Source organism: Sesamum indicum, linkage group LG5, assembly GCF_026168435.1.
Source record: "Sesamum indicum cultivar Baizhima isolate 11 linkage group LG5, ASM2616843v1, whole genome shotgun sequence".
Classification (NCBI taxonomy): Eukaryota; Viridiplantae; Streptophyta; class Magnoliopsida; order Lamiales; family Pedaliaceae; genus Sesamum; species Sesamum indicum.
This window is the reverse complement of record NC_142661.1, coordinates 7,176,278-7,199,396: the sequence shown is the minus strand read 5'-3', so window position 1 is coordinate 7,199,396 and position 23,119 is coordinate 7,176,278. Positions and strand designations below refer to the sequence as shown.

At 33.3% G+C, this 23,119-nt stretch overlaps 1 long non-coding RNA gene across 1 annotated transcript; it reads right to left on the bottom strand.

Moving 5' to 3' along the window:
• Window positions 1-2,109: 2,109 nt before the first annotated feature.
• Window positions 2,110-3,759, bottom strand: LOC148788068 (uncharacterized). The gene is made up of 3 exons (XR_016065627.1): window positions 3,696-3,759; window positions 3,117-3,183; window positions 2,110-2,361 (listed from the first exon to the last, which is right to left on the bottom strand). It is a non-coding gene; the product is annotated as an uncharacterized LOC148788068 (long non-coding RNA).
• Between the last annotated feature and the right edge of the window lie 19,360 nt (window positions 3,760-23,119).

Here is a 23,119-nt window from a genome sequence, read left to right as displayed (position 1 = left end):
AGTGGCCCTCATATGATAGGGATCTTTTGATTAATGTCACTTTGCATTTAGTTTGTGATGCAACGGTTCTTCAACATTTATTATAGTTTCCAACACCCTACTATTATACCTTCAATATCAACATTTTCATGACAATTGTTGAATGACTGATTACAGGTCAACAAACGATAGCAGTGGCATTTAATTGCTAGTGTTGTTCCCATAATAATACCATTGCACATATGTTCTTTCGAAGTTTTAAAGTGCGAAGGTGTTGGAATTCCTTGCTAGTTTTTTCCAGCTGTAGCTTCTAATAGCGGATTTGGCGATAATGAAAGTTCATCATTAACGGAAGCCGACAACAGCCTCCTTAACTGAGGGACATATACATATCCTTGTATCGTAGCTTGTTTATGATTTGCTGGGACGACATGAAACAATCCAAACACCTCGGTCATTGTTTTTTGAGCTTGAACGATCATCTTGAGAGTGCATCACCAGTTATAGTTGTTTCCAAAGCAAATGTATTTAAAAGACAACAAAGGATAAGTGATTCAAATGTTGATGACACATGGATTCACTTCCCACACGAACTTCCTGCCATAGTGCGGCTTAAGAGAATCCTAAGAGGTGGGAGCATGCAAAGTTGTGCATAATAACGAAGGAGATACAGTATTTGTAGTTTTGAGTATTTACATTATCAAATGATCTTTTTATTAATGTTTTAAATAGGTTGAAGAATATGCTTTTGAAAGAATCTATTTTGAAATCGATGCTAAAAATATTTCTTTACTGACAATGTCACAACATAGAGGCAACTAGTGGTTGTGGCATATTTTGGCTTAAATTCATGCTATGAGAAGAAGTTTGAAATGTAATTTTGTGTACACTTTCAGAGAAAGGGATAATGTGGTGGACCTCCTAATAAATGTGACAGAAAGATAAATTACATATTTCATGGGAGTGAGATATCCATGCCACTCAAAAGATCTATCCACTCAAAAGTTTTGATATCTTTTTCCCGATCATCAATAAATGGTAACCGATCTTGCCTAATCCCCTGCCTAGATAGAAGTGGCCCAGGCACTAATAATTAATGTTGAGTGTTCAATCACTTCTCAGTAAATAAAGCTTGTTACTATTACCTTATAAATACAATAAAATATTAGTCTTTAGAATCTTTACTCACAAAAATCTTCACAGATCTTCCAACAGTATCACCAATTTGCATGCACAATCTAAGAGATATCAAGAAAATTAAGATTTTTTCCTCTGTAATGATTCTTCTCCTGGTGATTTATATTTCAATTACCATTGAGATTACGGAAATGACTCTCACAATATAAATAAGTTACATACAATATATTTGGCTAGCTTTAGAATTATAAACTTCATGAGGTTAAAATAGTGTTTGCATCATTCACAAAATCAATTTACTTTCCAATTGGATACAATTTTTTTTTATGCGACCTCTTGTGGTCAAATGAATAATGAAAAGTTTCAATATCTTTTGTTCATGTATTTGTTGTATTATGACCTCTACAAAACATCTTCGGTAATTTTGAAAGCATCATTTCCAATTTGTTAAACATAATGATCAAAGATTTCTATGGAACATGTCTCGCCTTGGGCCCGTGAGCCCGTTGGATGTAAGAATTGCCTCCAAACTCACTATGTGTATCCTAAAATTCGGTTATGGCAATATGCCGAAAAGGGATTGCAAATGGATACACTATAATTTTTCTTTGCCCAATGCTTATATGTTGCTCTATCGTATTAGTTTCTAATGTATATGGAATGTGATATTACAATCACCGTTCATAAAAATGTGACATCCTCAATGTGGAGTGACTTATCCCATGATTGGTCGTTATGTATCAAGATTCTAGAGGTGATTAGCATGTATTTAGTATTTTGTCCCACATGTTCAAGAGGTGGCTGCCCACGCGCATTACACTTTGTCTCCCATATACTTAGCTTTTGACTCAACTTGGTGATTGATTTTCATACTATTTGGTCATGCCCTGTGTAGCACCCCCTTCGCTACAAGGGCTATATCTACCCTAAACGTCATACTTATAGTAATCCCTGTGTTCATATAAATACGTTTGCACATAACCATCTAATTAATTTGCATACGTAATCCCAATACGTCATAATAGTTATTATCAACCCACAACATTATATATATATATATATATACATATCACACATGACAAAGTGATTCGTCACAGGTAATCCGTACACTTATATTCTCTCTGTACAAACAAAATGTGATTTGTACTCTAACTGACAAGAGGAGAAAACAGCATACTGGCCCGACCTGCCTGAGTATAGTGCGTAGACCCATTTTTCAACAGTCAGACACCTCAAAGTCTACTCCTGAAAGAAAATGTCAACAGAGAGATGAGCCTGCCACTCAGTAAGCATATAACCAGCCTTATCTATATATGCATGTCAAACACAGACCAAACAAGATAAACAAGCAACAAGAATGGAATACAATCAATTTAATTCCAACATAATCAAATTTATTACACCACATGACTATCTCATAACAAGAAAATCAATCAAACTCCATTTTTCCTAGTTTGCTTACCAGAAGGCGATATTGTGTTTTTCCCGCCAACTCAATCTCACCGTTATATAAATTTAGGTGAACCCCCTTGACAGCTGGTTCATCAATCTCGTTTCGCACATAGCATTTTCTTTTCGTACATAGCATTTTCTTTTCGCACATAGCACTTTCTTTTTGCACATAGCATTTTCTTTTCGCACATAGCACTTTCTTTTCGCCTTATAGGCTTTTCAACACATCAAGGGGTATTCACACCACAATTATATTCAATTTCCACCACTCCCTCATTTCCACATATCACCATTCTTGTAAGCAACTAGTAACGTAAAATAGTATATCCATATATTCTCATTTTCAGACATCCACAACACATCAAACAATAAACATAATATTTCAACGTATTTTCTCATTCCACGTACACAATATCGTCAGTCAAATCAAATCATTCACCACTCATATATTTTTAGATAAATCAATATCAGCATGAACCACAAAGTCATATAATAGTAATACCACAAATAAAGACTACATATATAGATAATACTAATTATTTACTTACCTCAACCTCAAAACGTTTCTTTCTACTCAATCGCTAATTGTCAGTCCTTTCACCTCACCCTCGTATCCTATAATGAGTTATACCACATACAATTAATATATCGAGAATATCGTAATTTCTTTTAAATATAATATGAAATATTATTCGTATAATTTCTAATAATTCTTCAATATTCCATTTCTATCGAAGTACAAATCTTCGTTTTTCCACTTTATTAACATACCATTTATTAAATATAATTTTCAGAATATTTCTATGAATTTTCTATCAATTTCTCGCTATTATACACTTTAATTACATACAATGCGTAGAATTGTGTATTTGGTTGACAATTCTGATGGAATTGTATAAATTAGCTATAGTAATATTCGAATCTAATAAATTTAATAATCTAATTAACCAACTATATCATTTTTATATCCAATTTAATATTTAATTTGACACTATTTTAAATAGTCAAACTCGTAAAATACTCCGATTAAATAGTACATCACTTAGTATAAACAAAATTTAATAAATGAACTATTTAAATAATATAATTATATAATTTAATAGAAATTAAAATCACATTATTCGTACCTCTGTTTCTTTATTTCGCTTTCGGCCGAGAGTTGCAAATTTACACAATTGCATTGTGTGTGTCATGTGTATTTATATGTTTAAAGAACAAGGAAAGGAAAAGAAAAAAAAACAAAGAGAGTGAGGCGGTGGGAGGTGGCCCCCACTTCCCACTCTCAAGTCTCTCTCTCTCTTCACATGTACATTTATATATATTATAATATATATTATTTACTTACATATATATATTACTTTCTAATATATATATTATTTACTAATATATATATATATATTTTATTATTTTTTATTTAATTAAACTTTTCTCAAAATACCCATCACGTCCCTCCTATTTTCTTAATTAATATAATTTGCTCTCAAATATTATAACAAGCTCCAATTTAATCCGTTCAAACTTTATTATATTCCAATTATGGAACATAATTTATTTACTAATTAACTAAATTTATAAAAATTTATCAATTAATCCCCCAATTATATATTATAATCTTTGGGGCGTTACACCCTGGGCCCTAGGCCCACAAGCCCGTTGGGCCCTAGAATTGCCTCAAACCCATCGACTGCATTTTGGAATTTGATTATGACAGCAAATCGAAAAGGGATATCGAATGGATGCACTCGAGTTCTTTCGCCAATGTTTATACGTTGCTTATCTTTTTAATTCATAGTCCATGTGGGACGGGCTAGCATAAAACACATCTACTCTTTTCAACTTTACGCATTGTTGTCCTGTAAATTCTGAGTATTAAGACAATATATTTTCTATATTTTTTCATGCCTTTTATTTTTCATATTATACTTATCTTACTTAATTTTCACATGCACATATAATGATGGACATGTAACTATCATTGAACTAAATAATAAGGCTTCTTACTTCACATATTTTTAGCGATCTTGTTTCCAAATTGGTTTTCCCTTGAATGCTTTGAAAAATATACAAATACATTCAATTATAAAACAATGTTTTCGTAGTTACTTAATCTCATTAATTCTACTTGAGAAAAGGGAGTTGTTCGTTAATTTTGATATTCTAATATAGAAAAAGCTCCTGTAATAGAAAAACATAACAATGCATCAAGAAAAATATTTATCCATTGAAACTTGGTGGTGAAGGTATGTCTTTGCAATAAAAGGAAATATGTCTCACTTTAATTTTTTGTAAAAAGTTTCAGTTGAAGTTTATAAGCTTTCCTTCATATATGATTGATTGGTTAATGGAGTTTGTTTATTTCTTTAATCTAATGTGCTTAGACTTTTTACTTTATCTGTGGCTTAATTTATACTCATTTTATACTAATGTGCTTGTGCTTTGGTGCAGGATCAACCTGAATCAAACAATAGATATTTAATTAAAAAGCGAAGTCAAGACAGGTGTGTAGTTCAAGGCACTTGGAAGGTCTCTTTTGGACTTTTCCGACATCATCAACGAGGCCGCAACTATATTCTGAAAATGCATAAGGTATGTCCACTTGTCAATTTGAATTTATATCTATACATATTTGAACCAAATACTCCACGTAATGCAAGCTAGGTTTATATATTCAAATCATATTGAGATTAGAAATCCGTTTGCTATTATGATTTACTGGTTTCGAGTACTTATTACTTTTTATTCTAAAATTTAATTACTTTCTTGGTAATTATTTATTTGTTCTTTAATTTACATATAACATTTCGTCTATAGAAAGCTTATGCATTCACTTACTCATCCACTAAAAAAATGGAAAGAAAATTAGATATTAGTGTGCAATCACGTGCATTTTTGCTATTATCCACTCTTATGTTTCTTTATCTAATAAATGGGAAATTATAATTTATAAAATAAACTCATCTATTCTACTAACATACATATGTATGGCAGGCTGAAGTAGGGGAAAGGGACATGTATCACATAGTTGTACAAGATAATGTAGGCAAGTTGGACGTAAGAGTGAAAAAAGTCCCTCTCGAACAAGATTTGGACCCTGTACCGGAAATTATTGAGACAGTAAAAATCCAACCAAGATATAAGTTATCCCTACAGGAACGACTAGTGGGTTGGATATTACAAAAGAGAAAGCGCAACTCCTCGAATTCAAGTGATAAGGTAATAATTGTTTTAATACTTTACATAAATAATCTGTAAATTTTTGAGTTATGCAAAACTAATGTAATATAACTAACATTCTTCAACCAAATTTTCATGCAATAGTATATTCATGATAGAGTCTCTCAAAACTTCCGCTCTTTAAAGGAGGTTGCAACTTTTATACTCTATAGCTGTCGGAGGAGTGATCTAGTGCAGGAACAGGTAAACTCAAAATCCATAAATCCGTTTTATCTTTGACCAAAATTTATGTGGAAAATGAATGAACTATTATGTCATTTGTTCATGACGCATATTAAAACTTCCACAACATTCAGGTTGGGGATGGAAGTGGAAGTCATACAAGAAATATTACTGAGATAGAAAAGAAAATAGAAGGTATGTAGAATGTTCTACTTTAAATTATATTCATTCTTACCAAATAATTGGGTTTGGCTTGGTTGAATTTTAACTCTTATCTTTGTTATATGCTCTTATCTTAATAGGCATTCCATCAGATCCGAGCAATGAAAATCAAAATAAAATGGATGATCTTGGAGATCTTTGCTTGCGCTTTAAACAACCCAATAATTGATTTATAGCCAATCGATTTACTCTTCATTCTTTTCTTATTATTTTGTCAATATTTATAATTAAAAAGGAAATTCAAATTCGAACATCTTTTTCCTTTCAAAAGCTTTTGATATGGTTGTCCAATGAAAAATTCGAACATCTACTTCCACTTTTTTTTTTCTTTTGTTAGGTTAAGGGGTATTTTTTTTTTTTACTATATTAAAAGTATGATTCAATATTCTAAAATTCATTCATTAATTATTAAATACTTGTGATTCATGAAAACCTAAATATAAGTGATTTGTTTTTATTTAAAATAGTGTATTAAATTATCGATATATATAGATAAATAATTTTAAATTAAAGCATACATTAAATAAACATTACTAAATGCATGAAAACTACTATAAGAGTAGACCAAATACCCATATTTATAAAAGTAGACCTTTAGGTTTGAAGACAAAACCATGCAATTTGAACATTGAACCTTTTTTTTTTATGGTAGTGATTGCTTTCAACATTTTTCCCAAAGAAGGTATATAAACAGTTAATTTAAATTGGATGGAGCAAACGAAAAAATTGAAAATTTATAAAGTTGAAAAATTAAATTTTGTAAAAGAGTTTTTCAACAAATGAATGAATATTATTAGAAATAACTAATCAATTATATAATTGAATATCAATAAATATATGAACTCATAATGTAAAAAGATGAAAAGTAACTTTTGTTCAATAAAATAAAAGTTAATAGTTGAGTCTTTTTAAATTACAAACTCACTCCCTTTGAAATACCACCCCTTCTAATTAGCATAGGGGACTAAAAATATTTTAGCCCAATTTTTTCTTGTGTGTTCCAATAAAAAAATTGTACCAATTGAATCTTCGTTATTGTTTTAGCTATTTTTAAGTATATATATATATATTATATATATATATATTGCGATTAATGGATTCAAAAGTGTTGATTAATTTTTCTTTTCAAAATATTTTAAAATGATATGTTTTATGGTGGCAAAAAACCAAATACATTGGTGTAAATAACTTCAATATAATTGCAATTAAATTTCTTGAATCAAGTTCATGAATGAAATCCAATCACTAAAATTCTAAATTAGGTAAGTGACATTAATTTATACCTATCTTTTATATACCAAACCATTAATTATATTTTCAGATTCAGACACACCTACCACATATATTTCTTTCAAAATTTTCATCCTTTGAAACCGAATTTCAAAAGATCCTTAGATAAAAATATTGTTGAATTTCAATCTTACTAAAAACTTGAGTTGTATATAAAGAAAGGTATACATGATTAAATTTTCATTTTTGAGTATCGATTTTAACTTCATCACTACTTTGGTTTTTCAATCTTACTAAAAACTTGAGTTGTATATAAAGAATTTTGTAAAGATAAATGGTTGATTACAATACAACAATATGTACAGATTGATGAACTCTCTAATTAATTTTCGTAGATGTTATCTCTCCTTTTTTTTGGCCATTTCTGGAGGAATCTGATGTAGAATATAATTTATTGTATTGCATTCATAAATAGCATGAATATATATTTTCGTTCTAAAAATGATTCTTGTCTAATTATTACAATAATATTAAATAAAGACAAATCAAAAAAGAAGAAATTAGTAGGAAAATATTATGAGAAAAAGACAGAACGTCAATTTCAAGGGTTCTGCTACCCCCAATCGAGCTTTGTTATTTGAAACACTCACACAAACACACACAACACACACTCTCTCGCTCAACCACTCACACTTCATATTTGCTCACGCCTTTTCTCCCTCAACACTCACTGCAAATCACTGTTCAAGTCCATAAAGTACTATAATCAAGCGCCCTAGGAACGTTACATTTGATTCCTTCGGTATCCAAGAAATGGCAGATAACTCCAAAAATCTAAGATGATTTCTATGCAGGGAACTCCATTATTCCTTTTCTCAAGTATTTGTTTCTTTCTTTTTCCTTCTTTAATTCCTTTTTCTGAATGGATTTGTTAATTCATCATCGTGAATAATTTGTCAACAGAATTCTTCAAGAACAAACACTAAAGATTTTGGCAGGATTATTTCATCCGACCCAAATTCAAATTCATCTTATGAAGATTCCGGTGTGCTATCTCCGGATTCAATCTCTTGTGCTCTGCGGGCAAGTTTAATGGAGCCTCAGGTACATATTTAATTATTTTTCTTTTTGTTTCTCCAATTTTTTTTTAAATTAATTTTCTTTCCTATCAAAGTTTTAAAAAATATATATTTAAATTTGAATATATGAAGAATTTATTTTCCATAATTAGGGTTCAACAAGAGATCCAACTTTATTTATGTGATAAATATTTTAAAATAAATTCATGTGGAACTCCTTGTTGAGGCAGTAGAAATCATGCTCATTAAAACTTGTCTTTTTCTGTTTCACCTTATGTTTTGATATATTTTCTTATCATGACCGTGCCATATCACATATAGCGTCAGGCATACAGCTTTGGACGACACCATGTTGAGAAACTTGGCCCCTGTCTTAAGAGCATATCCCCAGAAGGACAGGGGCAATTCAGTAAAACTCTTCATGGATTGAACCATGTCCAACATGGTTCGACTTCTCCATTCCGTCACGCCGTTAAGTTGTGGCGCTCTAGGAGGAGTCCATTGAGAGAGAATTCTATTCTTTGTTAAGTAATCCATGAACTCACCACTTAAATATTCCCCACCTCGATCTGATTGAAAGCCTTTGATCTTATGGCTAGTTTGATATCTACTTCAAGTTTGAATTCCTTAAATATTCCAAATGCCTTAAACTTGTACCTCATGAGCTAACATAACGATACCACGAGTGATTATAGATAAAGGTTATGAAGTATGAATAGCCTCTTTTAGCTGGAGTTTTAGTGGTCCACAGACGTATGTGTGGATTAAGTCCAACAGACCAGTGACAAGCGTGACAAACAAAAAGTTTCTTGATCATTTTCCATTTTAGACAGGACTCGCAAGTTCACAGTTTACCCAAGTCATCTACCTCTAGACTCCTTGATTCTACTGAATTCCTCATCCTTTCTATGGACATATGACCTAACCTCACATGCCAAATTTATGCATTTTCATGATTATCTAATTTTTGTTTATGTTGGGCAGTTATAATCCAATTTGACTATTGGAAAATATAAAAACCATTCGTCAATGTACCAAGTAGATGAAGGTTATTATCAATCATCAAATAAAAACTATTTTTATTAATCTTAAATGCATAACCATCATTATCTCAATAAGGAAAGGAAATAATATTTTTTATCATGATTTGTACATATTTAATAGTTCTTTAATACTATCCGAATATGATCACTAATACCTAAGTTGAGAGATCCCATCGATACAACCGCAACGACCTTGTCATCACCGAGCTTTGGATCATCTTGTCTTAACTTAGCCTTCTGCTTCTTTCCAATACCTAGAAATCATTGCAAATGTGAGCTCCATAGCCAATATGCAATACCCAAGAAGAAGAATTACTTATCATATTTACTTCAATACAAACGTACCTGGGATGGAGAGAAGTTGTGGGTACTCCCTCTTCCAATGCCCCTTTTCACAGCAATGAATGCAAACATCATTTTCCCTCGACCGCTGTGAACTACCATTCCTCCCTTTCCCTTTGCTCTTTCCCACCGGAGCAACAAGGGTGCTTGGAGTGCTAGTAGTGGCTGCGACAGCTTTTCCATGTCCTTCTTCCTCTTCTAGCGCCCGACCCTCTTGCCTTTCGCCTTGGAGGTTGAAGCCTCTCCTATTAGTAACATAGGTGCAGACTTATATGTCCTTGCCTCGTATTAGACCATCAAATTACTTAACTCATGAATAGACTTTTTAAGTCAATTCATGTTGTAGTTTATGATAAACGGGTCATAGGATGGAGGAAGTGATTGGAGGATCACATCGATGTACGTCTCATTATCAAGCCCAGCTTTGAGGTCTTCTACACGAGGGATAGCATCTTGATTGCATGACTTTGCATAGAAGATCCTTCAGTCATCTTTGTCCTAAAAAGTATTTTTGTACCAGTATATCTAATATTCCTATCATGAGTCGTACAAATTTTGATCATGTGAAGCATTATTGAGGGAACGTTTTCTAGGCTATCATATTGCTTTTAGATGTCATTGGTCATCGAAGCTAATATGATACTACGACCTTGTGGTTGTCCTCGTGCTACTTCTCGAACGTCACACGTTCTTCGGGCGAAAACCCTTCTGGTAAAGTCGCTGGGAGCGGCTTGTCCAAGACATAGCCTGGTTCTTGAAGCCTTGGACAATCGTTAGATTTTGCAGCTAGTTGTTGTAGTTTGTGCCATTGTATCTATTAATCTCCATTATCAGGGTTAAGGGGTTCTTAGACATGTTCTGCAATATAAAATTAAACAGATTTCAACATATGATAGTAATATTATTGATAAGTTCAAGACATGGTCTTTTAGTCTTTAACTCTCTCACTATTAATATGAAAGCCCACCACTCTCAATTGGGGTTTTGGGAAGTCATTTCCTAGTAGGCTTGGGATCCAAAAGAACAATTTAGCATGCCTGCTTTTACAATTCATATGGAAAAAGTCCTATTGGAAGCAATCGATGCTATTCTCATTCCATGAGATTTCCAAAATATTTTGCCTCACCACTTCACATGATCCTGAGGACTGCAAGAGATTCATGTTCCTTAATGTTAGGCTCGACCCATCAACCAAATCACACCTCAGTCATCGGCCCCCATGATTTGTGAGATAGGAAAATGTTGAACGTATTCTTTGTTCACAACAATGGTGTAGCTTTCCTTTATTCCAACTGTGCCAAGACTCGTGTGACCACACTTGGGTAACGGTAGCTTCCTCACCACATTTTTGTGGATGGAAGCCTTGGTCAAATCAAGACAATCTCGATCTAAGTCCAATTTGGGCCTAATATTTAACTTGGTCCAACCAAGTAAGAGTTAATGTTTCAGTATTTGACCGAGACCTCATCACATAATTTTATTGCATGCAAAACATTAAATGCTAAAGCAATAAAGAAATCATTGCATGCAACATAACTCAGCAGACCCCTGTAGGATGATCACAAACGCTTCTTATGCGACTTTACTGTGCCCAGAGTGAGTATATGGTCAGTCTAAGGTGGCCCTATGCTATTACAAAGTAATTTACCCATCAAAATGTAGATGGGCCTTGTAATTTCTTCGTGGGACTCCTTATCCTTGGACCTTCTTCTCCATGAGCTAGCTTTAAAATAAAAATCCTCATAAAAATATTTTCTATACTACTCTCATTACAACTAAAAAGAAATCCCAATCAGAAGTTTGGGGGAATTTATAAGGAGGGAGATAGCAGGCCTCATTATTTCAAGGTTAGAAACGAGAGGGAGAGAGAAGAAACATTACAAGGGCAAACGAGCCGAACCATAAACTCGAACTTACAAGAGGTCGTGGGCTCCAGATCATCCATCCATACATCACATAATATACATCCCATGTAATATTATACTCCAGGATATCCAATTTAACAAAAATTAATTTTACGAAGAAAACACAAGCTGGAAATTTGCAATCAAAAGGATGATCAAAAAGTAGGTGCATTGGCCAATTAATTATGCAATTTAAATTTTAGAAAAAATTCAATTTTGTCCCAAAAAATTAAAACAGTTAACTAATACTGAAGAAAATTTCATAAAATCAAACCTTCGAATTACAGGCAAAAAACATCCCTGCCGTTGGCTGTCAGCCCTGTAACACGCACTGTCGTTGTTGCCTGCGCATGCGCTCTGGTCCTCTCCTAGCATTCGCGTGTGGCTGCATTGCAGGTTGCTCACAGGCGCGCTTGCTCTCTGCCAGCTTCCGCGCAGGTAGGCTCCCTTGCTCTCTGCCAGCTTCCGTGCAGGTAGGCTCCCTTACTTGCACAAGTCTGGTGGGGTGAACACTGTGCCCCAACAGCGATAGTGGTGCTTCAATTCTTTTCCCTATATTTTATGTGTTCAACATAAAACATTAAAAAAAGGCATAAGCATAGAAAATTTCAACTTTTCACATGCTTGAATCATCCAATTAATTTCAAAAATCAAACAAGCTATTTTCATCATACAATTACTTATCGAAATGCATTAATACATACTTCAAAAGCCGTGAAAGCACATAAACATGGTGTTCAAGAAAATACACGTTAACATGTTTGTCAACTGGTCTATGGGCTTTGTTATGATGTTCAAGAAAATGCAAACATATAAAATGAGAACAAAAAAGTATATGCCAAAATAAGCGAATACTCATCTTATTTCCTTTAAAATAATATCGCATAATGTCGATTAATTGTTAGAATAAAATACATCTAGGCCAATCTAATTGGATTTTTTGTCATTTATTCTAACAATCTCCTTGACCTAAGGCCAATCACCCATCGGCCTCAAACGTATCTTATCAAGATGTTGAATATGAGCAATTTGCGACACCAGTTTAGTTAGTGGATCTACTTTGTTTTGTGCTGAGTTAACTCGGTCCATCCACACGCCACCTCTGCTCACCATCTGTCAAAGTAGGTAGCAGCATCTAAGAATGTGTTTGCAACGGTGATGAGATCTCGGTTCCTTTGCTTATGCTACTGCCCCGTTGTTATCACAAAAGATAACTATGTCAGCAATGCTAGACGATACAACCAAGTCTCCGATGTAGTTTTTCATCCAAACCGCTTCCTTAGCTGCTTCACAGTTGCATTGTTTTGAAATTACGTGGTGGAACTAAAAGCAACAAAAATGCGAGTGGATCGGCTTGGAAATGCGCAAGTAGAATTGGTAATATAAAATTTGTAAATTAAAATCAAAACATAATAAAACTATGATTCCAACGGGTGTACCCTCGGAGTTCCCGGGCGTCCGATGTAGTTAATAATAACAATAATAAACTAAATGGGGCTTATGGTGAAATTAAAACAAGAAGTGCAAAAAATGAAAATCAATGATTACCTTTCTCTTGATTTGTTTCGAAGTTCACATAAGACTTCAACGTAGTAGCCCTCTAAAGACACGTATACACCACACCAAAATATGAGATCCCGAAGATATCTCTGCTAGAAGAAAATTAGGGAGAAAGAACACACCAAGTGTGTTTGTGAGAGAGGCGGCTGAATTAGAAGCTTCTAGGGTAGGATCATTTTTGTGTTATGTTTTCATTAGTTATTCCAAATAACTAATATACATATATATACCTTGTATGGATGTACTAATCTAAGATGCAATCATTGCAAACTCGTAATTGCCGTGATTTCTCAATTTTAAAGACTACTCCCGTACTATCGGAGCTAGGAAGTTAAGTTATTCCGACCAAGCATCTAAGGCTTCCATATGACGATCCCCGCGTGTTAGTTCAGTCAGCTGACCACCTTGTCAACTAACCCACTAAATTTCATAGATGTCCAACGCCTTTTGCTGATGAAACACAGAACTCATCCAATGAATGCAATACTCAGTGCAAGTCTTAGTAGGAATCTCAATGCCCAGATTCGAGGTCTTCGACTTAGGACATTTCAGACCAACCCACAGAAGTTGCCTTCATAGCCACCATCCAATGCGCAACCCAACTACATGGGTTACAAAGTGGTCTATGGACATGTTTAGTCACCTATTCCAGAAATTTCTCAATTGACCTTAAAGCGAATTGCTCATGTTTTTAGATTAATCTGATTATGACGGTACCGGCTAGGTCTTATGGGTCTACTCTCGTTTCTACCAATGTTCTGCGGTCCAACCGCACGTTACATCTTTCTATCATCGCTCTTAGCAAATAATGGTGTCTAAGATTTTTTCTTAGACCTATGATGAGATCTTGTGCCTTTATATTGTGCCTTTATATTGATCTTTGTTTTTCGATCCTAACATTTTTCCAATATAACTTTCAAAGTTTTCCATACAGTTAATTTTTCATGATTAGGTTCTTTGTGATATTCCAGTTGGAATGTTTCCAATATTCCACATTATCATTAAACCTCGAATGTACATTCATATTTTAGATTAAATACTATTCACATGATGTTGGAAGCTACTATTGCTATAGCCTTCCAAAACCAACCTCCATTAATATGCGTCAAGAGCTCTTGTCGAATCGTTATTCAGGTATTAAAGATAGCCCTTCAACAGTTGTCTGTTGCCTTATCAGTGCACACTCGATATGCATTTTTATGATTAAAAATCATGAGCAACATCGGGCTTAATGCACCGAATAACATTCCCTGCAGCTTACAACAAAGACGTAGGGGATATCAAATATCTAAGCTCCTCATTAGTCTACCATGACTGAATCTTGGATAGCTTAACCTTTAGATAGGAGTCCAATTCCTATTTTAGAAAATTTGATAAACAATGTTCGTGTTTTAGACTTTCAAGATGTCTTTATATCATTCCAAATGATCAAGATATTCTGAACCTCTAAAACACTTGGAACACAATTGGGCTCCCATTGACTTTCCACCTTTCTTTTGACCAAGTCATGTAACTCATGAACTCGTCAAAATAAGTATGTAGGGCATCCAAACCTAGTTTGAACTCCATAGCGTATTTTATGGCTCCAATCCATTTATTCGAATAGATGTCCTACATCTCTTCCTCTTGTCCGATTTTAACAACTCGAATCTTTCAAGTAACTGGAGTTTTCTGACTGTCCTTTGGAGAACTTAGACATGTTCCGTTAAGTTCCAATTATAATTGATGTTTGTATTATTCCATAACGAACTTGTATAAATTAGATTTTGAGTCAAATTTTCCTCCCACTAGTCCTTTAACGTATGCACGATCATTTTTCATAGTCAAGACTTTTGTACGACACAGGTTTACCTAACCATATCAAGTATAATATCTGGATTACGACTTTAAGAAAACATAATGTTTTACAACTGGACGGTTTTTAAAAGGTCCACATCTAGTGAAGCACCGATCGAACCATGTTCAATCAAGGTTCAATTTCTTCCTTAACAGAGACAATTCAACATCATCTCATTCGGTGGAATTTCACTGAATGAGAATTCCATTCTCATTTAGGATGTTACAAGAAATCCCACTAAATATGCACAACTTTGATCCCACCAAATTGATTATCTCCGTAACCAATTTGGTTCTCCACCTCAAGTCTAATTTCTCCAAACTATCAAGAAGTCCTTAGACTTGTGAACCCTCTACTACTATTTTTGTATTTACAAACTTAGAAATGTCTATTTTGCGTCCAATCTAATTGATTGTTTTTTAAAATCATTCTTTGTTCCACAAAGTGTTTTAATGGCTTTCTTCCTTCTGAGAAACGATTCATAAGTTAGTAAACTCAAATCATCTATTGTTAGACTTTTTAAATCTGCCAACCTATTTATCCTAACTAGAGAGATATGGCCTAGTTCATGTATGTGATTTTCTATAAGTTATGTTCTTGATCATCCATTTTAGTCATTTGTTTTGATTGTGCATAATCTAATTATGTAGTACGACAACTTAATAACTCAGCAGAGTCAAAAAAATCTTTTATTGATCAATTTTGTAGTCTAATTTGTCCGACAATTGACTAACGACTTGATCATGCTAGGTTACATAAATGTAAACTATTTCAACATGAATACTATTAGCTAAGTTTATTTAGTCTTATTGCTTTTGCACTGATGGCCTAGCCATTACTTAGCTTTAAGAGTAGTTGTCTTATAGTTCTATTCCATTCATTTCTGTAAACCATTTCCATAAATGCATTTTGGGAGCAAGTGTCTAACACTTGGGAATACGAACAGTAATCATGTTTGCCCAACAAATGCCATAGTTTGGGTGAAGGGGAGTTCACGATACTCCCTCTTCTAATGCCCTTTGACAATTATATGTAAACATCATAAGTCAATTTTGACTATCAAACCATTATCTCATTTTTCCTTTTACATTCGCTCATTAAGGTAACAGGACCACTCATAGCGCTTGAAGCGGCTGACTTTGCTTCATCTTTCTTTCTCATTCAACGGCTGGCTCCCTTGCCTTTTGCTTTTGAGGTTGAAGCCTCCAAATCCAATACCGTCTGTGCAGATTCTTCAATCGTTGCCTCATATTGGTCCAACCATTTTATCAACTGATGAAATGGTTTTTTCAAGCCCATTTAGAGTTTATGATAAGTAGGATGAAGGAGTGATGAAATACATTCCTTTTAAGATCAACATTCGGGTCTTAGAGCTTCTCCACAAGGCATTGCATCTTAGCCCAATGTTTGTGTATAGACAACCTTCAGTCATTTAGGCTTCACAAAAATGCTTTTGTCGTGGCATATCCAATATGCCGGTTCAGTGCCACATGAATGAGATTTATGTGGAGCATTTATTGAACCAACAACGTCTCGCCTATCATACTGCTCATGGATGATAGAAGCAGATATGATGTTGCGGACCTTGCGATTGACCTTATGCTTTAATCCTGAGCGCGAAGCATTCCTTAAACAAGGACCTTTTATGGATAAAATAAAATATGTTTAGGCTCATCTAACCATCCATAAGTTAATAAGATCCTTTATTCGAAATAAAGAATCACTAACATGACATTTTCCAAAAATGAATTTGTTACTCAATATTTTCCTGTCCAAATCATTTCCACCAACTTAATTAATGCCCTAGTTCTCAAAATAAATGGCAATCCTCAAATTTCATAGCCATTCGTTGTAGTTAGTGCCATTGAATTTATTAGTCTTCATTATCATGGTTAAAGAATTCATAGACATTTTCTACACAATAGAAAATTAAATAGAAATCAGCCAATGATTGTAATATTATGAGTAAGCTCAAAGACTTGGTCTTTAGTCTTTAACTATCCCACTATTTATCCGAAAGCTCACCACTCTCAAGTGGGGTTAAGGAATAGTCTTTCCTAGTGGGCTTCGAGTCCACAATCGAATTTGCCATACCCCACTTTTATGATTCACAAGGCAAAAACTTCGTGGGAGGTATCCAGTACCATTCTCATCCCATGAGATCCCCAAGATCTTTTGCCTCACCTCTTCATATGATTCCGAGGAATCCAAGCGAATCATGTTACTCGGTGTTTGGCCAAACCCATCAACCAAATCACATTTCATTCGTCACCCCCCATGACTCGTTAGATAGGAAAATGGTGAAAATGTTCCTTTGTTCACAACTATGGTGCAACTATCCTCTATGCCAAGTGTGCCACAACTCGTGAGACTACACTTCACCAATGGTAGCTTCGTCACCACATTGCTTTGGATGGAAGACATGGCTAGATCAAAACTATTTTGATCTAAGCCTATTATAGGCCTAATATTCAACTTGGTCCAACCAAGTGAGAGTTATTTTGAGTTTAGACTGAGACCTCATGATATGTAAACATTGCATGCATAAATATAAAGCATTATATAAATGCATCGCATGTAATGAACCTAGCATACGCCTGTTGGATGATCACGAGCCCAACCTATGTGACCTACTAAGCCCGTAGTGAGTCTATGATCTGTCTAAGGTGGTCCTATGCTATTACAAAGTAATATTACCCATCAATATATAGATGGGCCTTGTGATTTCTCCATGGGCCGCCTTCTCCGTGGACCTCCTCCTTCGTGGGCCTTATTCTCCATAAGCTTGCTAGAAATAAAAAAGTATCTCCAAAGGTCCTATACTACTCTCATTACAATTTGAATAAGAAACCCCGATCGAAAGTTGGAGGGAGTATTTAGAGGGAGATAGCAAGCCTTATTATTCCGAGGCTAAAAACGAGAAGGGGGGACAAAATAAAATCACAAGGGCACATGTGCCCACCCAACAAAAATTAAAAGACATACATGCGGTCCAGAGCTCCGTGATCATCCTTCCACATTCGTTCTAACATAGAATAACAATTAATCATGCTAGAAGAAAATGAACATCCCAGAAATATTGCGATATCCAATATCACGATAAACAAATATATGCAGAAAACAATAAGCTTAAAATTTGCAACTCATATGGATGATTAAGCCTTGTACATCCATTGCACATAATTAAACTAAATTAATTTAATTAATTTAATTCCCAAAAAATTCCATTTTTTTTCAAAATTAAATCAGCGACGATAAATATTTTTCAAAAAAAATACAGAAATTAGAAAATTCAATTTTTCGAAAAAATGGTGAAAAACGGCCTAGCCGTCAATCGTTAGCAGCAGCAGTCTAGCAACCACACAACCTCCCTCGCGACGCCCGGGTGCGCTCATGCTGTGCATTGCAGATTAGTAGTGCACTACTACAGTACCAATTTTTTTTTTTTATTTTCACACATTCAACTAAAATTAAAATAAGTATTTTATCAAAAAATTTAATTTTCATAAAATACTTAAATCATCCAAAATCACAAAAATTAAACGAATTACTTTTCTCATATAATTATCAAAGAATAAGTATAAAAATATATCATACTTCAAAAGAAATAAAGAACAAAATTTCATGCTTATTCACACAATAGCATAGCCCCTACATGGTAACTAGGCTCTGATACAACTTGGAAGGGCACCGGAAAGTGCGAGTGGATCAGCCTGGCAACGCGCAAGCGAAAGCGGTTAAATAAATTGCTTAAATAAAATAAAATCGCAAGGAAACCATAAAATCATGGGGTGTACCCTGGAGTTTTCGGGCGTTCGATGTGGTTAATAAAATAAACAAAAATAATAAAATTAACAGGGCAATTAGTTGAATGAAAAACGAGAAGTACATAAATATAAATCAAGAGTCACCTTTGATTTGATTTATTTCGAACGTCATTTGTTTGATCCGTTCACGCAAGGGTTCAATGCAGAAACTCTCTAAAGGTATGTCCACAGCACACCAGAACTTGGGATTCCACAACTCTATTTGCTAGAAAAAATTGAGGAGCAAAACCACACCAAGTATGCACAAGATGGGGTTCGGCCGAGAGGTGGAACTGGAGAGAAGGAATTTATTTTCTTGCTTGATATTCACTAGTTATTCTAAATAACTAATATACATATATATACCTTGTATGAATGCATTACAATATATCTAGGTTCATTTAACAATCCACTAGGTAATAAGATCCTTTATTCCAAATAAAGGATTACTAAGATGACATTTTTCAAATCAGTAACAATTTTTAATAAAAAATTGAATTATTAATTTATTTTGATAAAAGGATAAATTGGATTTCACGCAAGTAATAATGAAAAAAATAAAACTATCCTTTTTCTCAAACAAAAACAAAATATTTAGATCGGATACTGCCAACAAAATAAAATATAATCCATCAACTAATATAAACATATTCTCAATTTTTCATGAAAACTAATACAAAATTGAAAATGAAAACGAGACAAAACCCTGGCCTAAAATTTTCATAAGTAATTTTCATTTAACAATGTTTATGAATATTAATTTCAAGTTTTATTACTATTGTTCTTCAATATGTTTTCCAATTTACTTAAAGTTTTAGCTTAATATTTTCTTTTACATTATTCTTATGCAATTCACCTCAGGTTTGTTTGGTTGGGATCGAAAAATGCATGTAATAGAAAATGGAAGTAAAAATAGATGTAAAAAAAAAAGTTTGGTATTTCATTACGGAGAATAGTTAGACGGAAAGTAAAACTGGATGTAGATAAAATTCCCTCGGGGTCCAATTTTGTTTTGGTCAAAACATGGGTAGAAAAGTGAAAGTATACAGCAAAAAAGACTAAAAAAATATATATTTTATTTATTTGCTTTATTACCCCTATATATAACTTCCCTCTAATTCATTTTTCCTTTTTGCTGGTAGTACAGGTATTTTAGAAAATATTAAGCAAATCATTTGAAAAACTACTACGCCGTCCATCGTTTGTATTAATTTTTATTTTATTTAAATTGTATAGCTACAATTAAATGCATAATACTCATTTCATTGAATATTTTGTTAATAAAAAATATTTTTGTTTTTGTTTGACAAATAATTTTACTAACAAGTTTTTAATTTTTTATATTCTAAAATTAGTTTAGTATAAAATTAACTTGTTTATTTTGTAATATAAAATAAAAAGAAAGGGATAATAAGTAAAATTACAGAATTTAGTCTTCTCTTCTCAATATATTTTTTGGGTACCGAACAACGAAAAGATTTTGGCATTTACTCCCGTTCCAGTCATAGAAACCAACTTGTAAAAAAACTATTATCTTTTTCGTGTCCCTTTTCATCTCATTTGAACCAAACGAACCCTTGAAACTTTATCATCAAATATTACCGTATGTTTATGATAGAATATTTAATCACATTGCAATATTACTTGCCTTCTCTACTAAGAAGAGTATTAAATAAGGTTAAGAATGTCTTCAAAATATAAAAAGAGAATAGTTTTCAAAATCCACATATTTATACATGGTCGAGATTGTGGCCCGCCTATTCCACATCCCACCATTAATGCTTCTAATCATTCGGAAGCATTGATATGACCACCTCCACCATTGGAGCCTGCTCAGGTACCTCAGACCCTACTTGTGGATCCACGGAAGGTACTTCTGCTGCGGGGGCCAGCTCATCATAGGCTGCACCCCACCTCTGGAGCTTACCAGCATCACCACCACCACCACCACTGTCTACATGTAGATGTATCTGCCTCACCGATGCGATAAGATCACAAATTTCCTACAAATTATGTTCATTATAATTTTTTTGCCGAATATGACTAATAAATTATTTTTTCAGGTTAAATTGAGATTTCCACAACGCCATCAATGTTGTGGTGTGAGGCTATTTTTCCCATTCCTAAGGATGCATGTAAAAAATTTCACTGGATCAACAGTGATTCTAGTTCAACAATCTCAAGGTAAAAATTTTGAAAATATTTTATTTATATTTTTAAATATTTATTTTACCAATTTACTTATAATTTATTTTTGCCTATGTGAAATTGCAACTTACTAATGGATTGCAGCGACACGCCCATGTTTAAAGTTCCGAATGTTCGCTGGGAGGTTCCCATGGAAGCGATTTGTTAATGTTAGGCACAGCTGGTCCAACCAATATGGTTGGCCGATGAGATCTAGAGCCAGCTGCAGGAGTACTGGGCCAACCCAGACTTTTAGGAGGAGGCCGTCAAGAATAAAGCCAATTGGACGGCTAATAGGGCTCATCATCCATCTGGGTGCACAAATAGAAGTTGATAACATTTTTTTCTTTTTTCTTAAGTTTTTATGAATATTTAATTTACCGTCGATTATTTTTTTTCTTTTGTTGGACAGAAGACACGACTCGATTGGACTCCGAATGCTTCAGAAGGGCAGTGGAAGATGGAGTGGCCCTCGGGGACAGCAAGTGGTGGTAAGTTGTTTTATAGAAACGATTCTCATTTTTAATTTTAATTAATTTATATTTCTATCAATAATTGAATTTCTTCGTTTTATAGGAGATCTTCGAGAAGATGCTGGCGTAGCAACTAGCATAGGCAACGGCTAATGGGCAAGATCTATCAGCCTTTTCTGAAACCTCACTGGGGATTACTGAGCAATAGCATTACCAACAATTCTTAATAAAAAATTAAATAATTAATTTATTTTGATAAAATAACAAATTGGATTTGATACAAGTAATAATGAAAATCCTTTTCATCAAATAAAAAATAGAATATTTTGATCTGATACTACTATCAACATAAAACATAATCCATCAACTAACATAAACATATTCTCATTTTTTTCATGAAAACTAATACAAAATTGAAAATGAAAAAAAAACATAACCTCGCCTAAGATTTTCATAAGTAATTTTCATTTAATAATGTTTATGAATATTAATTTCATGTTTTATTACTATTGTTCTTCAATATGTTTTCCTATTTACTTAAAGTTTAACTTAATATTTTCTTTTACATTATTCTTATGCAATTCACCTAGGATTTATTTGGTTGGGATCGAAAAATGGATTGTAATAGAAAATTGGAAGTAAAAATAAATGTATAAGAAAACGTTTGGTATTTGATTACGGAGAATAGTTAGACGGAAAGTAAAACTGGATGTAGATAAAATTCCCTCGGGGTCCAATTTCGTTTTGGTCAAAATTTGGGTGGAAAAGTGAAAGTATAGAGCAAAAAAGACCAAACAAATATATATTTTATATTTATTTGCTGTATTAAACATATATATAACTTCCCTCTAATTCATTTTTCCTTTTTGCTGGTAATACAGGTATTTTAGAAAATATTAAGCAAATCATCTGCAAAACTACTATGCCGTCGATCATTTGTATTAATTTTTATTTTATTTAAACTGAATAGCTACAAATAAATGCATAATACTCATTTCACTGAATATTTTGTTAATAAAAAAGATTTTAAGTTTATGTTTGACAAATAATTTTACTAACAAGTTTTTAAATTTTTATATTCTAAAATTAGTTTAGTATAAAATTAACTTTTTTATTTTGTAACATAAAATAAAAACAAAGGGACAATAAGTAAAATTACAGAATTTAGTCTTCTTTTCTTAATATATTTTTTTCGTAGCGAACAACAACAAAATTTTGGCATTTACTTCCGTTCCAATCATAGAAAAACTATTATCTTTTCCGTGTCCCTTTTCATCTCATTTGAACCAAACGAGCTCTTGAAACTTTATCATCAAACATTATCGTATGTCTATGATAGAATATCTCCTAAAAATTTAATCACATTGAAGTATAACTGGCCTTCTCTACTAAGAAGAGTATTAAATAAGGTTAAGAATGTCTTCTAAATATAAAAAGAGAATAGTTTGCAGAATCCACATATTTATATATAA